A 19749-nucleotide genomic window follows, 5' to 3' on the forward strand; every position below is an offset into this window, starting at 1 on the left:
TTTACAAGGTGGATGTAGCAGAGCCGTGCGTGTACTTGTGTGGGGTCAGGAGGGGTTTTTCAAGGTGGATGTAGCAGAGCAGTGTGTGTACTTGTGTGGGGTCAGGAGGGGTTTTACAAGGTGGATGTAGCAGTGCTGTGTGTGTACTTGTGTGGGGTCAGGAGGGGTTTTACAAGGTGGATGTAGCAGAGCCGTGTGTGTACTTGTGTGGGGTCAGGAGGGGTTTACAAGGTGTACGAAGCAGAGCCGTGTGTGTACGAGGTGTACGGAGCAGAGCCGTGTGTGTACGAGGTGTACGGAGCGAAGCCGTGTGTGTACGAGGTGTATGGAGCAGAGCCGTGTGTGTACGAGATGTACAGAACGGAGCCCTGTGTGTTAGGAGCTGAGCCGTGTGTTTATGGAGCGGAGCAGAGCCGGGGGTGTACGGAGCGGAGCCGTGTGTGTACGAGGCATACAAAAGTGGAGCCGTGCGTGTACGAGGTGTATGGAGGGGAGCATTTATACCTCCCGAGTCCCAACCGTCCCGGATCCAGCGAGACAGTCCCGAATTTGAGAGAGAGACTGCCCCAGCCGGGAGCTTACTTTCCCCGCGGGACACAGGAGTACACAGCGGAGCCCCAAGAAGCAATTTAAAACTTGCACGTAACGTTCTAGCGGAAGTGACGTGCTGGAAGCTGACCAGAAATTAGGTAATTTCAGTAGGAGATTGTGACGGAATCATGGAGGGAATGCTTCAGATCCATCACTGTGTCCTCCTCTGACAGAGCGGACAGCGGGATCGCCTTGGAATTGGGGATGTCGGCCATGTGAGCGGATCATGATATGTCCTGCACCAGGAGGCTCAGGTGGGCACTACAATGGGAGCCGGGCTGCTATAGTATCTTTATAGAATTTTTCTTTCTCTGTTTCTTTCTCTCTCTGTTCTTTCTCTCTAATCTTTTTTTTCTCTCTCTCTGTTCTTTCTCTCTCTGTTCTCTTTCTTTCTCTGTTCTTTCTCTCTCTCTCTGTTCTCTCTTTCCTTCTCTCTCTCTGTTCTTTCTTTCCCCTCTTTCTTTCTCTCTGTTCTTTCCCCTCTTTCTTTTTCTCTCTACCTCTCTGTTCTTTCTTTCTTTCCCCTCCTTCTTTTTCTCTCTCTCCCTGTTCTTTTTTTCTGTCGACTTTTTCTCTCTCTGTTCTTTCTCTCTCCGTTCTTTCTTTCCCCTCTTTTATCTCTCTCCCTCTCTGGTCTTTTTTCCCCTCTTTCTTTCTTTCTTTCTTTCTTTCTCTCTCTGTTCTTTTTTTCTGTCCACTCTTTCTTTCTCTTTGTTCTTTTTCTTTTTTTTTTTCCTTCTCTCTGTTATTTCTTTCCCCTCTTTCTTTCTCTATCTGTTCTCTCTTTATTTACCCTCTTTCTTTCTCTTTCTCGCTGTTCTTTTCTTTCTCTTTCTCTCTCTGTTCTTCCTTTCTTTCTCTCTGTTCTTTATTTTCTCTCTTTCTTTCTTTTTTTCTTTTTCTTTCATTCTCTGTTCGTTCTTTCTATGTTCTTTCTTTCTTTCTTTCTTTCTTTCTTTCTCTCTCTCTGTATCTTTCTCTCTCTGTTCTTCCTTCCATTCTTTCTCTCTTTCTTTCTCTGTTCTGTATTTCCCCTCTTTCTTTCTTTCTTTCTGTTCTCTCTCTGTTCTTTCTCTCTCTCTCTTCTTTCTTTCATGCGTACACTACTAATCAGTAGCCTCCTTCACATGAACGTGTTTTGCCACAGAGCGAGTGTCCTTGTGGATCACATGCGTGTCCGTGTGATCCACACGGAGACAAGTCCGTTTTTGGCAGTCACCACGGATGTCACACGGCATGAGTCGTGGTATGTGTTAAGGGGGGCCCACGGAGACTTTTTCGCCTGGGGCCCTCAAAAACCTGGAGCTGGCGCAGGCACACCCAGTTACTATGCCAACGAATACGAACTTTACATGACCCCAGCAGGACACAGTTTCTGCCAGATAATATCAGCTCTTAAAGCAAAACCCAAAGCACAAATGCAAATCTAGCTTCATCACATGACGCATGCACCTGAAAGATAAAGTGCGCCAAAGTGGATTTAGAAGCCCAGTGCGCCAAACTGGCTCTTAAAGGGCCGACGCGCCTAAGTGATTCTTAAAGGCTGGCGCACCAAAATGAGTCTTAAAGGGCCGGCGCGCCAAATGGAAAGCTGAGTGAGCCCAGGCTCCGAATCGGAGGCTGAGCCACCCTAGCCTCCAAATCAGACCCAGAGTGGCCCCGCCCACCAAATCAGACCCAGAGTGGCCACGCCCACCAAATCGGATCCTGAGGGGCCCCACCCACCAAATCAGACCCTGAGGGGCCCCACAGGCCAAAGTGGCCCCTGAGAGGCACCCACAGTTAAAACGGATCCTGAGTTGAAAGTCTTGCAGGGGCAGCAGGCAAGTCTCTCTTAAAGGGGCATCCCGGGCACCATTTCAAACCGCTATCTGTACTTCCTTCAGGAAATACACATCTAGTATTAATGTTGTAATCCGAACGCTGCTAACTTTTTCTTTTTATTCAGTTGATTTCCGCAATTAATGCGGCCCGAACCGCTACACGCACAGACTCTGTTGAGGTGTTGTTTCGAAGCCAGCGTCCACGAGAGGTGTGCTAAGTATTTTTCGTGTCGATCGGATTTGTAGTTTCTGCGCAATTTGCGTGTGAAAATTTTTTTTCCCGTCATTGGAATGCATGTCTCAATGCTTTTCAGTGGGCAACTTAAAACGTGCCCTGAGGCAATTCAAATGGCAGTAAAGCTCATTGATATGCGCAGGCACACCCATTTACTATGCCAACGCGTATGAACATCACATGACGCCCCCAGGACAGAGCTTCTGCCACATAATATCAGCTCTTAAAGCAAAACCCACAGCACAAATGCAAATCTAGCCTCATCACATGAAGCATGCCCCTGAGAGAGAATGTGCGCCAAAGTTGATTTAGATATAATGAAACTAGGAAACAAAAGAGCGCAATAGGGTCTTATCTGGTGATAAATGGAATAGATATGAAAAAAGTCTACTCACCCTTTCCAGGAGAGATATAAGCATATAGACTCGCCGTCAGCTTGCTGCACGCCCGAAGGTCCACTGCGTGACCTCCAATGCAAATCCTTAAGGATATAAAGTTATTCTCGGGCTTACTGTGCGCTGCTTGACCGGAATGAAATCACCACAATGTGAGAAATTTGACCATTTAATTCCCTACGCGTTTCAAAGTGTGAACCACTGAAGAAGAAGTGGTTCACACTTTGAAACGCGTAGGGAATTAAATGGTCAAATTTCTCACATTGTGGTGATTTCATTCCGGTCAAGCAGCGCACAGTAAGCCCGAGAATAACTTTATATCCTTAAAGTTGATTTAGAAGAAGCCCAGTGAGCCAAACTAGCTCTTAAAGGGCCGACGCGCCAAAGTGATTCTTAAAGAGCCAGCGCGCCAAATCAAAAACTGAGTGACCCCAGGCTCCAAATCGGAGGCTTAGCCACCCCGGCCTCCAAATCGGAGGCTGATCCACCCTGGCCTCCAAATCGGACCCAGAGGGGCTCCGCTCACCAAATCAGACCCAGAGTGGCCCTGCCCAGCAAATCGGACCCAGAGTAGCCCCGCCCACTAAATCGCCCCGAGGGGCCCCGCCCACCAAATCGGCCCCCGAGTGGCCCCGCCCACCAAATCGGCCCCCGAGTGGCCCCGTCCACCAAATCGGGCCCGAGTGGCCCCGCCCACCATATTGGGCCCCGAGTGGCCCCACCCACCAAATCGTACCCCGAGTGGCCCCACCCACCAAATTGGCTTCCGAGTGGCCCCGCCCACCAAATCCACCCCCGAGTGGCCCCGCCCACTAAATCGCCCCGAGTGGCCCCGCCCACCAAATCGGCCCCCTGAGGGATCCCAGCCTCCAATTCAAACCCTGAGGAGCCCAGGCCACCGAATCGGATCCTGAGGGGCCTCACCCACCAAATCAGACCCTGAGGCCAAAAGTGTCCCTTGAGAGGCACCCACACTTAAAACGAATCCTGAGTTGAAAGTCTTGCAGGGGCAGCAGGCAAGTCTCTCTTAATGGGGCAGCCCGGGCACCATTTCAAACCACTATCTGTACTTCCTTCAGGAAATACACATCTAGTTATAGTGGTTTGAAAAAACCACTATATTGTAATCCGAACGCTGCTAACTTATTCTTCATCTTATTATTATTATTATTAAGTTGATTTCCGCAATTAATGCGGCCCGAACCGCTACACGCACAGACTCCGTTGAGGTGTCGTTTCGAAGCCAGCGTCCATGAGAGGTGTGCTAAGTATTTTTCGTGTCGATCGGATTTGTAGTTTTTGCGCAATTTGCGTTTGAAAATTTTTTTTCCCGTCATTGGAATGCACTGTCTCCAATGCTTTTCAATAGGAAATGGCAAAACGTGCCCTGAGGCGATTGAAATGACAGTTGAGCTCATTGATATGCGCAGGCAGACCCAGTTACTATGCCAACGCCTACGAACTTCACTTGAACCCCAGCACAGAGCCTTTGCCACATAATATCAGCTCTTAAAGCGAAACCCACAGCACAAATGCAAATCTAGCTTCATCACATGACACATGCCCCTGAGATAGAATGTGCGACAAAGTGGATTTAAAAGAAGCCCAGTCAGCCAAACAAGCTCTTAAAGGGCCAACGCGCCAAAGTGATTGTTAAAGGGCCAGCGCACCCAAATGAGTCTTAAAGGGCCGACACACCAAATCGGAGGCTGAGCCACCCCGGCCTCCAAATCGGAGGCTGAGCCACCCCGGCCTCCAAATCGGAGGCTGAGCCACCCCGGCCTCCAAATCGGAGGCTGAGCCACCCCGGCCTCCAAATCGGAGGCTAATCGACCCCGGCCTCCAAATCGGAAGTTCATCGACCCCGGCCTCCAAATCAGAGGCTCTTTGACCTCGGCCTCCAAATCGGAGGCTGAGCCACCCCGGCCTCCAAATAGGAGGCTGAGCCACCCTGGCCTCCAAATCGGAGGCTGATCGACCCCGCCTCCAAATTGGAGGCTGAGCCACCCCGGCCTCCAAATCGGAGGCTGATCCACCCCGGCCTCCAAATCGGAGGCTGAGCCACCCCGGCCTCCAAATCGGAGGCTGAGCCACCCCGGCCTCCAAATCGGAGGCTGAGCCACCCCGGCCTCCAAATCGGAGGCTCATCGACCCCGGCCTCCAAATCGGAAGTTCATCGACCCCGGCCTCCAAATCAGAGGCTCTTTGACCTCGGCCTCCAAATCGGAAGCTCAACGACCCCGGCCTCCAAATTGGAGGCTGAGCGACCCCAGCCTCCAAATCTTACCCAGAGTGGCCCCGCCCACCAAATCGGACCCTGTGGGGCCCCGCCCACCAAATCGGACCCTGAGAGGCCCCGCCTACCAAATTGGACCCAGAGTGGTCCCGCCCACCAAATTGGACCCAGAGTGGTCCCGCCCACCAAATTGGACCCAGAGGGGCTCCGCCCACAAAATCAGACCCTGAGGGGCCGCGGCCACAAAATCGGACCCTGATGGGCCCCAGTCACAAAATTGGACCCTGATAGACCCCGGCCACAAAATCGGACCCTGAGGGGCCCCAACCACAAAATCGGACCCTGAGGGGACCCAACCACAAAATCGGACCCTGAGAGGCCCCGCCCACCAAATTGGACCCAGAGTGGTCCCGCCCACCAAATTGGACCCAGAGGGGCCCCACCCACAAAATCGGACCCAGGGGGCCCCTGCCACAAAATCGGACCCAGAGGGGCCCCGGCCACAAAATCGGACCCTGAGGGGACCCAACCACAAAATCGGACCCTGAGGGGACCCAACCACAAAATCGGACCCTGAGGGGCCCCACCCACAAAATCAGGCCCTGAGGGGCCCCACCCACAAAATCAGACCATGAGGCCAAAGTGGCCCCTGAGAGGCACCCACAGTTAAATCGTATCCTGAGTTGAAAGTCTTGCAGGGGCAGCAGGCAAGTCTCTCTTAAAGGGGCAGCCCGGGCACCATTTCAAACCACTATCTGTACTTCCTTCAGGAAATACACATCTAGTTCTTCTTCTTATTATTATTCAGTTGATTTCCGCAATTAATGCGGCTCGAACCGCTACACGCACAGACTCCATTGAGGTGTCGTTTCGAAGCCAGTGTCCACGAGAGGTGTGCTAAGTATTTTTCGTGTCGATCGGATTTGTAGTTTTTGCGCGATTTGCGTTTGAAATTTTCTCAATGCATTTGAATGGGGAAATTTTGCTATAGACAAAACATGCCCTGAGGCGATTGAAATGGCAGTTAAGCTCATTGATATGCGCAGGCAGACCCAGTTACTATGCCAATGCCTACAAACGTCACATGACCTCTCCAAGACAGAGCTTCTGCCACATAATATCAGCTCTTAAAGCAAAACCCACAGCACAAATGCAAATCTAGCATCACATGACGTATGCCCCTGAGAGAGAATTTGCGCCAAAGTGGATTTAGAAGCCCAGTGAGCCACCCTGGCTCTTAAAGGGCCGACGCGCCAAAGTGATTCTTAAAGAGCCGGCGCACCGAAATGAGTCTTAAAGGGCCGGAGCGCCAAATCGAAAGCTGAGTGACCCAAGGCTACAAATCGGAGGCTGATAGACCCTGGACTACAAAAAGGAGGCTGAGCCACCCTGGCATCCAAATTGGACCCAGAGTGGCCCCGCCCACCAAATCAGACCCAGAGTGGCCCCACCCACCAAATTGGACCCTGAGGGGCCCCACCCACAAAATCGGACCCTAAGGGGCCCCACCCACAAAATCGGACCCTGAGGGGCCCCACCCACAAAATCGGACCCTGAGGGGATCCGGCCACAAAATCAGACCCTGAGGGGCCCTGGCCACAAAATCGGACCCTGAGGGGCCCCACCCACAAAATCGGACCCTGAGGGGCCCCAACCACAAAATCGGACCCTGAGGGGATCCGGCCACAAAATCAGACCCTGAGGGGCCCTGGCCACAAAATCGGACCCTGAGGGGCCCCACCCACAAAATCGGACCCTGAGGGGCCCCAACCACAAAATCGGACCCTGAGGGGCCCCGGCCACAAAATCGGACCCTGAGGGGCCCCGGCCACAAAATCGGACCCTGAGGGGCCCCGCCTACAAAATTGAACCCTGAGGGGCCCCAACCACAAAATCGTATCCTGAGGGGCCCCACCCACAAAATCGGATCCTGAGGGGCCCCAACCACAATATCGGACCCTGAGGGGCCCCACCCACAAAATCAGACCCTGAGGGCCCCGGTCACAAAATTGGATCCTGAGGGGCCCCAACCACAAAATCGAACCCTGAGGGGCACCAACCACAAAATCGGACCATAAAGGGCCCCACCCACAAAATTGGACCCTGAGGGGCCCCGGCCAAAAAACTGGACCCTGAGGGGCCCCACCCACAAAATTGGACCCTGAGGGGCTCCGGCCAAAAAATCAGACCCTGAGGGGCCCCGGCCACAAAATCGGACCCTGAGGGGCCCAACCCACAAAATCAGACTCAGTGTCCCCGCCCTCCAAATTGGACCCTGAAGTTCCCCGCCCACCAAATCGGACCCAGAGTGGCCCCGCCCACCAAATCAGACCCAGAGTGGCCCCGCCCACCAAATCGGACCCTGAGGGGCCCCGCCCACCAAATCGGACCCTGAGGGGCCCCGCCCACTAAATCAGAACTTGAAGGGCCCCGCCCACCAAATCAGACCCTGAGGGGCCCCGGCCACAACATCGGACCCTGAGGGGCCCCACTCACAAAATCGGACCCTGAGGGGCCCCACCCACAAAATCGGACCCTGAGGGGCCCCAACCACAAAATTGGACCCTGAGGGGCCCCGGCCACAAAATTGGACCCTCACGGGCCCCGGCCACAAAATTGGACCCTGAGGGGCCCCGCCTACAAAATTGAACCCTGAGGGGCCCCAACCACAAAATCGGATCCTGAGGGGCCCCAACCACAAAATCGGATCCTTAGGGGCCCCAACCACAATATCGGACCCTGAGGGGCCCCACCCACAAAATCAGACCCTGAGGGCCCCTGTCACAAAATTGGATCCTGAGGGGCCCCAACCACAAAATCGAACCCTGAGGGGCCCCAACCACAAAATTGGACCCTGAGTGGCCCCACCCACAAAATTGGACCCTGAGGGGCCCCACCCACAAAATTGGACCCTGAGGGGCCCCGGCCACAAAATCGGATCCTGAGGGGCCCCAACCACAAAATCGGACCCTGAGAGGCTCCGGACACAAAATCGGACCCTGAGGGGCCCCAACCACAAAATCGGACCCTGAGAGGCACCGGCCACAAAATCGGACCCTGAGGGGACCCGGACACAAAATCGGACCCTGAGGGGCCCTGGCCACAAAATCGGACCCTGAGGGGCCCAACCCACAAAATCAGATTCAGTGTCCCCGCCCGCCAAATTGGACCCTGAAGTGCCCCGCCCACCAAATCGGACCCAGAATGGCCCTGCCCACCAAATCAGACCCAGAGTGGCCCCAACCACAAAATCGGACCCTGAGGGGCCCCACCCACAAAATCGGAACCTGAGGGGCCCCGCTGACCAAATTGAACTCTGATGGGCCCCACTCACCAAATCGGACCCTGAGTGGCCCCGCCCACCAAATCGGACCCTGGGTGGCCCCGTCCACCAAATCGGACCCTGAGTGGCCCCGTCCACCAAATCGGACCCTAAGGGGCCCCACCCACAAAATCGGACCCTGAGGCCAAAGTGGCCCCTGAGAGGCACCCACAGTTAAAACGTATCCTGAGTTGAAAGTCTTGCAGGGGCAGCAGGCAAGTCTCTCTTAAAGGGGCAGCCCGGGCACCATTTCAAACCACTATCTGTACTTCCTTCAGGAAATACACATCTAGTTATAGTGGTTTGAAAAAACCACTATATTGTAATCCGAACGCTGCTAACTTCTTCTTATTATTATTATTCAGTTGATTTCCGCAATTAATGCAGCCCGAACCGCTACACGCACAGACTCCGTTGAGGTGTCGTTTCGAAGCCAGCGTCCATGAGAGGTGTGCTAAGTATTTTTCGTGTCGATCGGATTTGTAGTTTTTGCGCAATTTGCGTTTGAAAATTTTTTTTCCCGTCATTGGAATGCACTGTCTCTAATGCATTTCAATGGGAAATGGCAAAACGTGCCCTGAGGCGATTCAAATGGCAGTTAAGCTCATTGATATGCGCAGACAGACCCAGTTACTATGCCAACGGCTACGAATGTCACATGACGCCCCTAGGACAGAGCTTCTGCCACATAATATCAGCTCTTAAAGCGAAACCCACAGCACAAATGCAAATCTAGCTTCATCACATGACGCATGCCCCTGAGAGAGAATGTGTGTGCCAAAGTGGATTTATAAGAATCCCAGTGAGCCAAACTAGCTCTTAAAGGGCCGACGCACCGAAATGAGTCTTAAAGGGCCGACACTCCAAATCGAAAGCTGAGTGACCACAGGCTCCAAATGCGAGGCTGTTCGAGCCACTCCGGCCTCCAAATCGGAAGCTCATCGACCCCGGCCTCCAAATCGGAGGCTGAGCGACCCCGGCCTCCAAATCTTACCCAGAGTGGCCCCGCCCACCAAATCGGACCCAGAGAGGCCATGCCCACCAAACCGGACCCTGAGGGGCCCCGCCCACCAAATCGGACCCTGTGGGGCCCCGCCCACCTAATCGGACTCTGTGGCGCCCCGCTCACCAAATCGAACCCTGTGGGGCCCAGCCCACCAAATCGGACCCAGAGTGGTCCCGCCAACCAAATTGGACCCAGAGGGTCTCCGCCCACAAAATCAGACCCTAAGGGGCCCAACCCACAAAATCTGACCCTGAGGGGCCCCAACCACAAAATCGGACCCTGATTGGTCCCAACCACAAAATCGGACCCTGAGGGGCCCCGGACACAAAATCGGACCCTGAGGGGCCCCGGCCACAAAATCGGACCCTGAAGGGCCCAACCCACATAATCGGACCCTGAGGGGCCACGGCCAGAAAATCGGACCCTGAGGGGATCCGGCCACAAAATCGGACCCTGAGGGGCCCCGGCCACAAAATCGGACCCTGAGGGACCCCACTCACAAAATCGGAACCTGAGGGGCCCCACCCACAAAATCGGACCCTGAGGGGCCACACCCACAAAATCGGAGCCTGAGAGATCCCCGCCAACAATTCAAGCCCTGAGGCGCCCAGGCCAAGGAATCAGATCCTGAGGAGCCCCACCCACCAAATCAGACCCTGAGGCCAAAGTGGCCTCTGAGAGGCACTCACAGTTAAGACGGATCTTGAGTTGAAAGTCTTGCAGGGGCAGCAGGCAAGTCTCTCTTAAAGGGGCAGCCCGGGCACCATTTCAAACCACTATCTGTACTTCCTTCAGGAAATACACATCTAGTTATTATAGTGGTTTGAAAAAACCACTATATTGTAATCCGAACGCTGCTAACTTATTCTTCTTCTTCTTCTTATTATTATTATTAAGTTGATTTCCGCAATTAATGCGGCCCGAACCGCTTCACGCACAGACTCCGTTGAGGTGTCGTTTCGAAGCCAGCGTCCATGAGAGGTGTGCTAAGTATTTTTCGTGTCGATCGGATTTGTAGTTTTTGCGCAATTTGCGTTTGAAAATTTTTTTTCCCGTCATTGGAATGCACTGTCTCAATGCATTTGAATGGGAAATGGCAAAACATGCCCTGAGGCGATTGAAATGGCAGTTGAGCTCATTGATATGCGCAGGCAGACCCAGTTACTATGCCAACGCCTACGAAGGTCACATGACATCCCAAGGACAGAGCTTCTGCCACATAATATCAGCTCTTAAAGTGAAACCCACAGCACAAATGCAAATCTAGCTTCATCACATGACGCATGCCCCTGAGAGAGAATGTGCGCCAAAGTGGATTTAGAAGCCCAGTGAGCCACCCTGGCTCTTAAAGGGCCGACGCGCCAAAGTGATTCTTAAAGAGCCGGCGCACCAAAATGAGTCTTAAAGGGCCGGCGCGCCAAATCGAAAGCTGAGTGACCCAGGGCTCCAAATCGGAGGCTGATAGACCCTGGCCTACAAAAAGGAGGCTGAGCCACCCTGGCATCCAAATTGGACCCAGAGTGGCCCCGCCCACCAAATCGGACCCAGAGTGGCCCCGCCCACCAAATCAGACCCAGAGTGGCCCCGCCCACCAAATCAGACCCAGAGTGGCCCCGCCCACCAAATTGGACCCTAAGGGGCCCCACCCACAAAATCGGACCCTAAGGGGCCCCACCCACAAAATCGGACCCTGAGGGGCCCCGGCCACAAAATCGGACCCTGAGGGCCCCCACCCACAAAATCGGACCCTGAGGGGATCCGGCCACAAAATCAGACCCTGAGGGGCCCCGGCCACAACATCGGACCCTGAGGGGCCCCACTCACAAAATCGGACCCTGAGGGGCCCCAACCAAAAAATCGGACCCTGAGGGGCCCCAACCACAAAATCGGACCCTGAGGGGCCCCGGCCACAAAATCGGACCCTCATGGACCCCGGCCACAAAATCGGACCCTGAAGGGCCCCGGCCACAAAATCGGACCCTGAGGGGCCCCGCCTACAAAATTGAACCCTGAGGGGCCCCAACCACAAAATCAGATCCTGAGGGGCCCCGGCCACAAAATCGAACCCTGAGGGGCCCCAACCACAAAATCGGACCCTGAGGGGATCCGGCCACAAAATCAGACCCTGAGGGGCCCCGGCCACAGCATCGGACCCTGAGGGGCCCCACTCACAAAATCGGACCCTGAGGGGCCCCAACCACAAAATCGGACCCTGAGGGGCCCCAACCACAAAATCGGACCCTGAGGGGCCCCAACCACAAAATCGGTCCCTGAGGGGCCCCGGCCACAAAATCGGACCCTCACGGGCCCCGGCCACAAAATCGGACCCTCACGGGCCCCGGCCACAAAATCGGACCCTGAGGGGCCCCGGCCACAAAATCGGACCCTGAGGGGCCCCACCTACAAAATTGAACCCTGAGGGGCCCCAACCACAAAATCAGATCCTGAGGGGCCCCACCCACAAAATCGGATCCTTAGGGGCCCCACCCACAATATCGGACCCTGAGGGGCCCCACCCACAAATATGGATCCTGAGGGGCCCAACCACAAAATCGGACCCTGAGGGGCCCCAACCACAAAATCGGACCCTGAGGAGCCCCACCCACAAAATTGGACCCTGAGGGGCCCCACCCACAAAATCGGACCCTGAGGGGATCCGGTCACAAAATCGGACCCTGAGGGGCCCCACTCACAAAATCGGACCCTGAGGGGCCCCAACCACAAAATCGGACCCTGAGGGGCCCCAACCACAAAATCGGACCCTGAGGGGCCCCGGCCACAAAATCGGACCCTGAGGGGCCCCACCCACAAAATTGGACCCTGAGGGGCCCCACGCACAAAATTGGACCCTGAGGGGCCCCGGCCAAAAAATGGACCCTGAGGGGCCCCACCCACAAAATCGGACCCTGAGGGGCCCCGGCCACAAAATCGGACCCTGAGGGACCCCGGCCACAAAATCAGATCCTGAGGGGCCCTAACCACAAAATCGGACCCTGAGAGGCTCCGGACACAAAATCGGACCCTGAGGGGCCCCAACCACAAAATCGGACCCTGAGAGGCACCGGTTACAAAATTGGACCCTGAGGGGCCCCGGACACAAAATTGGACCCTGAGGGGTCCAACCCACAAAATCGGACCCTGATGGGCCCAACCCACCAAATCGGACCCTGAGGGGCCCCGCCCACCAAATCGGACACTGAGGGGCCCTGCCCACCAATTCAGACCCGGAGGGGCCCCGCCCACTAAATCGGATTCTGAAAGGCCCCAACCACAAAATCGGACCCTGAGGGGCCCCACCCACAAAATCGGACCCTGAGGGGCCCCGCTGACCAAATTGAACTCTGAGGGGCCCCACCCACCAAATCGGACCCTGAGTGGCCCCGTCCACCAAATCGGACCCTAAGGGGCCCCACCCACAAAATCGGACCCTGAGGGGCCCCGGACACAAAATCGGACCCTGAGGGGTCCAACCCACAAAATCGGACCCTGAGGGGCCCAACCCACCAAATTGGACCCTGAGGGGCCCCGCCCACCAAATCGGACCCTGAGGGGCCCCGCCCACCAATTCAGACCCGGAGGGGCCCCGCCCACTAAATCGGATTCTGAAAGGCCCCAACCACAAAATCGGACCCTGAGGGGCCCCACCCACCAAATCGGACCCTGAGTGGCCCCGTCCACCAAATCGGACCCTGAGGGGCCCCACCCACAAATTGGACCCTGAGGGGCCCCACCCACAAAATCGGACCCTGAGGGGATCCGGTCACAAAATCGGACCCTGAGGGGCCCCACTCACAAAATCGGACCCTGAGGGGCCCCAACCACAAAATCGGATCCTGAGGGGCCCCACCCACAAAATCGGATCCTGAGGGGCCCAAACCACAACATCGGACCCTGAGGGGCCCCACCAACAAAATTGGACCCTCAGGGGCCCCGGCCACAAAATCGGACCCTGAGGGACCCCGGCCACAAAATCAGATCCTGAGGGGCCCCAACCACAAAATCGGACCCTGAGAGGCTCAGGCCGCAAAATCGGACCCTGAGGGGCCCCAACCACAAAATCGGACCCTGAGAGGCACCGACCGGCCACAAAATCGGACCCTGAGGGGCCACGGACACAAAATCAGACCCTGAGGGGCCCAAACCACAAAATCGGACCCTGAGGGGCCCAACCCACAAAATCTGACTCAGTGTCCCCGCCCACCAAATCGGACCCTGAAGGGCCCCGTCCACCAAATCAGACCCAGAGTGGCCCCGCCCACCAAATCGGACCCTGAGGGGCCCCACCCACCAAATTGGACCCTGAGGGGCCCCGCTCACCAAATCGGACCCTGAGGGGGCCCGCTCACCAAATCCGACCCTGAGGGGCCCCGGCCACAAAATCGGACCCTGAGGGGTCCCACCCACCAAATCGGACCCTGAGGTGCCCCGGCCACAAAATCGGACCCTGATGGGCCCCACCCACAAAATCGGACCCTGAGGTGCCCCGGCCACAAGATTGGACCCTGAGGGGCCCCGCTCACCAAATCGGACCCTGAGGGGCCCCACCCAGCAAATCAGCCCCTGAGGGTACCCGGCCACCAAATTGGACCCTGAGGGGCCCCACCCACCAAATCGAACCCTGAGGCCAAAGTGGCCCCTGAAAGGCACCCACAGTTAAAACGGATCCTGAGTTGAAAGTCTTGCAGGTGCAGCAGGCAAGTCTCTCTTAAAGGGGCAGCCCGGGCAGCATTTCAAACCACTATCTGTACTTCCTTCAGGAAATACACATCTAGTTATATTGGTTTGAAAAAACCACTATATTGTAATCCGAACGCTGCTAACTTATTCTTCTTATTATTATTAAGTTGATTTCCGCAATTAATGCGGCCCGAACCGCTACACGCACAGACTCCGTTGAGGTGTCGTTTCGAAGCCAGCGTCCATGAGAGGTGTGCTAAGTATTTTTCGTGTCGATCGGATTTGTAGTTTTTGCGCAATTTGCGTTTGAAAATTTTTTTTCCCGTCATTGGAATGCACTGTCTCCAATGCTTTTCAATAGGAAATGGCAAAACATGCCCTGAGGCGATTGAAATGGCAGTTGAGCTCATTGATATGCGCAGGCACACCCAGTTACTATGCCAACGCCTACGAACTTCACCTGAACCCGAGCACAGAGCCTCTGCCACATAATATCAGCTCTTAAAGCGAAACCCACAGCACAAATGCAAATATAGCTTCATCACATGACACATGCCCCTGAGAGAGAATGTGTGCGCCAAAGTGGATTTAAAAGAAGCCCAGTGAGCCAAACTAGCTCTTAAAGGGCCAGCGCACCCAAATGAATCTTAAAGGGCCGACACACCAAATCGGAGTCTGATCCACCCCGGCCTCCAAATCGGAGTCTGATCCACCCCGGCCTCCAAATCGGAGTCTGATCCACCCCGGCCTCCAAATCGGAGGCTGATCCACCCCGGCCTCCAAATCGGAGGCTGATCCACCCCGGCCTCCAAATCGGAGGCTGAGCCACCCCGGCCTCCAAATCGGAGGCTGAGCCACCCCGACATCCAAATCGGAGGCTGATCGACCCCGGCCTCCAAATCGGAGGCTGATCGACCCCGACATCCAAATAGGAGGCTGAGCCACCCCGGCCTCCAAATAGGAGGCTGAGCCACCCCGGCCTCCAAATCGGAGGCTGAGCCACCCCGGCCTCCAAATAGGAGGCTGAGCCACCCCGGCCTCCAAATCGGAGGCTGAGCCACCCCGGCCTCCAAATCGGAGGCTGAGCCACCCCGACCTCCAAATCGGAGGCTGAGCCAACCCGGCCTCCAAATCGGAGGCTGAGCCACCCCGGCCTCCAAATCGGAGGCTGAGCCACCCCGGCCTCCAAATCGGAGGCTGAGCCACCCCGGCCTCCAAATCGGAAGCTCATCGACCCCGGCCTCCAAATCGGAGGCTCTTTGACCTCGGCCTCCAAATCGGAGGCTCTTTGACCTCGGCCTCCAAATCGGAAGCTCAACGACCCCGGCCTCCAAATTGGAGGCTGAGCGACCCCAGCCTCCAAATCTTACCCAGAGTGGCCCCACCCACCAAATCGGACCCTGTGGGGCCCCGCTCACCAAATCGGACCCTGAGGCCCCGCCCACCAAATCGGACCCAGAGTGGCCCCGCCCACCAAATCGGACCCAGAGTGGCCCCACCCACCAAATCGGACCCAGAGAGGCCCCGCTTACCCAATCGGACCCTGAGGGGACCCACCCACCAAATCGGACTCTGAGGAGCCCTGCCCACCAAGCCGAACCCTGAGGGGCCCCGGCCACAAAATCGGACCCAGAGGTGCCCTGCCCACCAAATTGGACCCATAGGGGCTCCGCCCACAAAATCAGACCCTAAGGGGGCCCCCTCTCACAAAATCGGACCGAGAGGCCCCGGCCACAAAATCTGACCCTGAGGGATCCCGTCAACCATTTCAAGCCCCGAAGAGCCCAGGTCACCAAATTGGATCCTGAGGGGCCCCACCCACCAAATCAGACCCTGAGGGGCCCCACAGGCCAACGTGACCCCTGAGAGGCACCCACAGTTAAAACGGATCCTGAGTTGAAAGTCTTGCAGGGCAGTAGGCAAGTCTCTCATAAAGGGGCAGCCCGGGCACCATTTCAAAGCACTATCTGTACTTCCTTCAGGAAATACACATCTAGTTATAGTGGTTTGAAAAAACCACTATATTGTAATCCGAACGCTGCTAACTTATTCTTCTTCTTATTATTATTATTATTAAGTTGATTTCCGCAATTAATACAGCCAGAACCGCTACACGCACAGACGCCGTTGAGGTGTTGTTTCGAAGCCAGCGTCCACGAGAGGTGTGCTAAGTATTTTTCGTGTCGATCGGATTTGTAGTTTTTGCGCAATTTGCGTTTGAAAATTTTTTTTCCCGTCATTGGAATGCACTGGCTCCAATGCTTTTCAATGGGTAATGCCAAAACGTGCCCTGAGGCGATTGAAATGGCAGTTGAGCTCATTGATATGCGCAGGCAGACCCAGTTACTATGCCAACGCCTACGAACGTCACATGACATCCCAAGGACAGAGATTCTGCCACATAATATCAGCTCTTAAAGTGAAACCCACAGCACAAATGCAAATCTAGCTTCATCACATGACACATGCCCCTGAGATAGAATGTGCGACAAAGTGGATTTAGAAACCCAGTGAGCCACCCTGGCTCTTAAAGGGCCGACGTGCCACAGTGATTCTTAAAGGGCCAGCGCACCGAAATGAGTCTTAAAGGGCCGGCGCGCCAAATCGAAAGCTGAGTGACCCCGGCCTCCAAATCGGAGGGTGAGCCACCCCGGCCTCCAAATCGGAGGCTGAACCACCCCGGCCTCCAAATCGGAGATTGAGCCACCCTGGCCTCCAAATCGGACCCAGTGTGGCCCCGCTCAAAAAATCAGACCCAGAGTAGCACAGCCCACCAAATCGGATCCTGAGGGGCCCCGCCCACCAAATCAGACTCCGATTGGCCCCGCCCACCAAATCGGACCCTGAAGGGCCCCGCCCACCAAATCGGAACCTGAGGGGCCCCGCCCACCAAATCAGAACCTGAGGAGCCCCGCCCACCAAATCGGACCCAGATTGACCCCGCCCACCAAATCGGACCCCGTGGAGCCCCGCCCACCAAATCGGACCCAGATTGACCCCACCCACCAAATCAGACCCTGAAGGGCCCCGCCCACCAAATCGGACCCAGAGGTGCCCCGCCCACCAAATCGGACCCTGAAGGGCCCCGCCCGCCAAATCGGACCCAGAGGGGCCCCGCCCACCAAATCGGTCCCAGGGGGCCCCGCCCACCAAATCGGACCATGAGGGGCCCCGCCCACCAAATCAGACCATGAGGGGCACTGCCCACTAAATCGGACCATGAGGGGCACCGCCCACCAAAATGGACCCAGGGGGCTCAACCCACAAAATCAGACCCTAAGGGGCCCCACCCACAAAATCGGACCCTGAGTGGGCCCGGCCACAAAATCAGACCCTGAGGGGCCCCAACCACAAAATCGGACCCTGAGAGACCCCGGCCACAAAATCGAACCTAGAGGGGCCCCAGTCACAAAATCGGACCCTAAGGGGCCCAGGTCACGAAATCGGACCCTGAGGGGCCCCACCCACAAAATCAGACCCTGAGGGGCCCCGCCCACCAAATTAGACCCTGAGGGGACCCACCCTTAAAATCAGACCCTGAGGGGCCCCAGCCACAAAATCAGACCCTAAGGGGCCCCAGCCACAAAATCGGACTCTGAGGGGCCCCACCCACCAAATCGGACCCTCAGGGGACCCGCCCACAAAATCGGACCCTGAGGGGCCCCGCCCACCAAATCAGACCTTGAGGGGCTCCGCCAACCATATCGGACTCTGAGGGGCCCCACCCACAAAATCGGACCCTGAGGGCCCCCAACCACAAAATAGGACCATAAGGGGCCCCGCCCTCAAAATCGGACCCTGAGTAGACCTGGCCACAAAATCAGACCCTAAGGGGCCCTAACCACAAAATCGGACCCTGAGGGGCCCCGGCCACAAAATCGAACCCTGAGGGGCCCCACCCACAAAATCGGAACCTGAAGGGCCCCGGCCACAAAATCGGAACCTGAGGGGCCCCGGCCACAAAATCGGACCCTGAGCAGCCCAACCACAAAATCGGACCCTGAGGGCCCCCAACCACAAAACCAGACTCTGAGGGGCCCCAACTACAAAATCGGACCCTGAGGGGCCCCAACCACAAAATCGGACCCTGAGGGGCCCCGGCCACAAAATCGGACCCTGAGAGACCCCGGCCACAAAATCGAACCCAGAGGGGCCCCACCCACAAAATCGGACCCTGATGGGCCCCGCCCTCAAAATCGGACCCTGAGGGGCCCCGTCCACCAAATCGGACCCTGAGGGGCCCCGCGAACCAAATCGGACTCTGAGGGGCCCCACCCACAAAATCAGACCCTGAGGGGCCCCACCCTCAAAATCAGACCCTGAGTGGCCCAACCAACAAAATCGGACCCTGAGGGGCCCCAGCCAAAAAATCGGACCCTGAGGGGCCCCGGCCACAAAATCAGACCCTGAGGGGCCCCGGCCACAAAATCGGACCCTGAGGGGTCCTGGCCACAAAATCAGGCCCTGAGGGGCCCCACCCACAAAATCAGACCCTGAGGGGCCCCGGCCTTAAAATCAGACTCTGAGGGGCCCCGGCCATAAAATCGGACCCTGAGGGGCCCCACCCATTAATCGGACCCTGAGGGGTCCCACCCACAAAATCGTACCCTGAGGGGCCCCACCCACAAAATCAGACCATGAGGGGCCCCACCCACAAAATCGGACCCTGAGGGGCCCCACCCATAAAATCGGACCCTGAGGGGCCCCGGCCATAAAATCGGACCCTGAGGGGCCCCACCCACAAAATCGGACCCTGAGGGGCCACACCCACAAAATCAGACCCTGAGAGGCCACACCCAAAAAATCAGACCCTGAGGGGCCCCACCCACAAAATTGGACCCTGAGGAATCCCAGCCACTAATTCAAATCCTGAGGAGCCCAGGCCACCGAATCGGATCCTGAGGGGCCCCACCCACCAAATCAGACCCTGAGGCCAAAGTGGTCCCTGAGAGGCACCCACATTTAAAACGGATCCTGAGTTGAAAGTCTTGCAGGGGCAGCAGCCAAGTCTCTCTTAAAGGGGCAGCCCAGGCACCATTTCAAACCACTATCTGTACTTCCTTCAGGAAATACACATCTAGTATTAATGTTGTAATCCGAATGCTGCTAACTTATTCTTATTATTCAGTTGATTTCCGCAATTAATGCAGCCCGAACCGCTACACGCACAAACTCTGTTGAGGTGTCGATTCGAAGCCAGCGTCCACGAGAGGTGTGCTAAGTATTTTTCGTGTCGATCGGATTTGTAGTTTTTGTGCAATTTGCGTTTGAAAAAACATTTTCGTGTCATTGGAATACATTGTCTCAATGCATTTTAACGGGAAAATGTTGCCATAGGGAAAACATGGGGCAGTCGTGAGGTGGCAGTTATGCTCATTGATATGCGTAGGCCAGGGCCGGCGTCAGCACCCAGCGCACCCGGGCAATTGCCGGGGCCCTGGCGAGATGGGAGGGCCCACTCACG

The sequence above is a fragment of the Dendrobates tinctorius genome, unplaced genomic scaffold, assembly GCF_039654945.1.
Source record: "Dendrobates tinctorius isolate UK_male_01 unplaced genomic scaffold, ASM3965494v1 ptg000132l, whole genome shotgun sequence".
Lineage (NCBI taxonomy): Eukaryota > Metazoa > Chordata > Amphibia > Anura > Dendrobatidae > Dendrobates > Dendrobates tinctorius.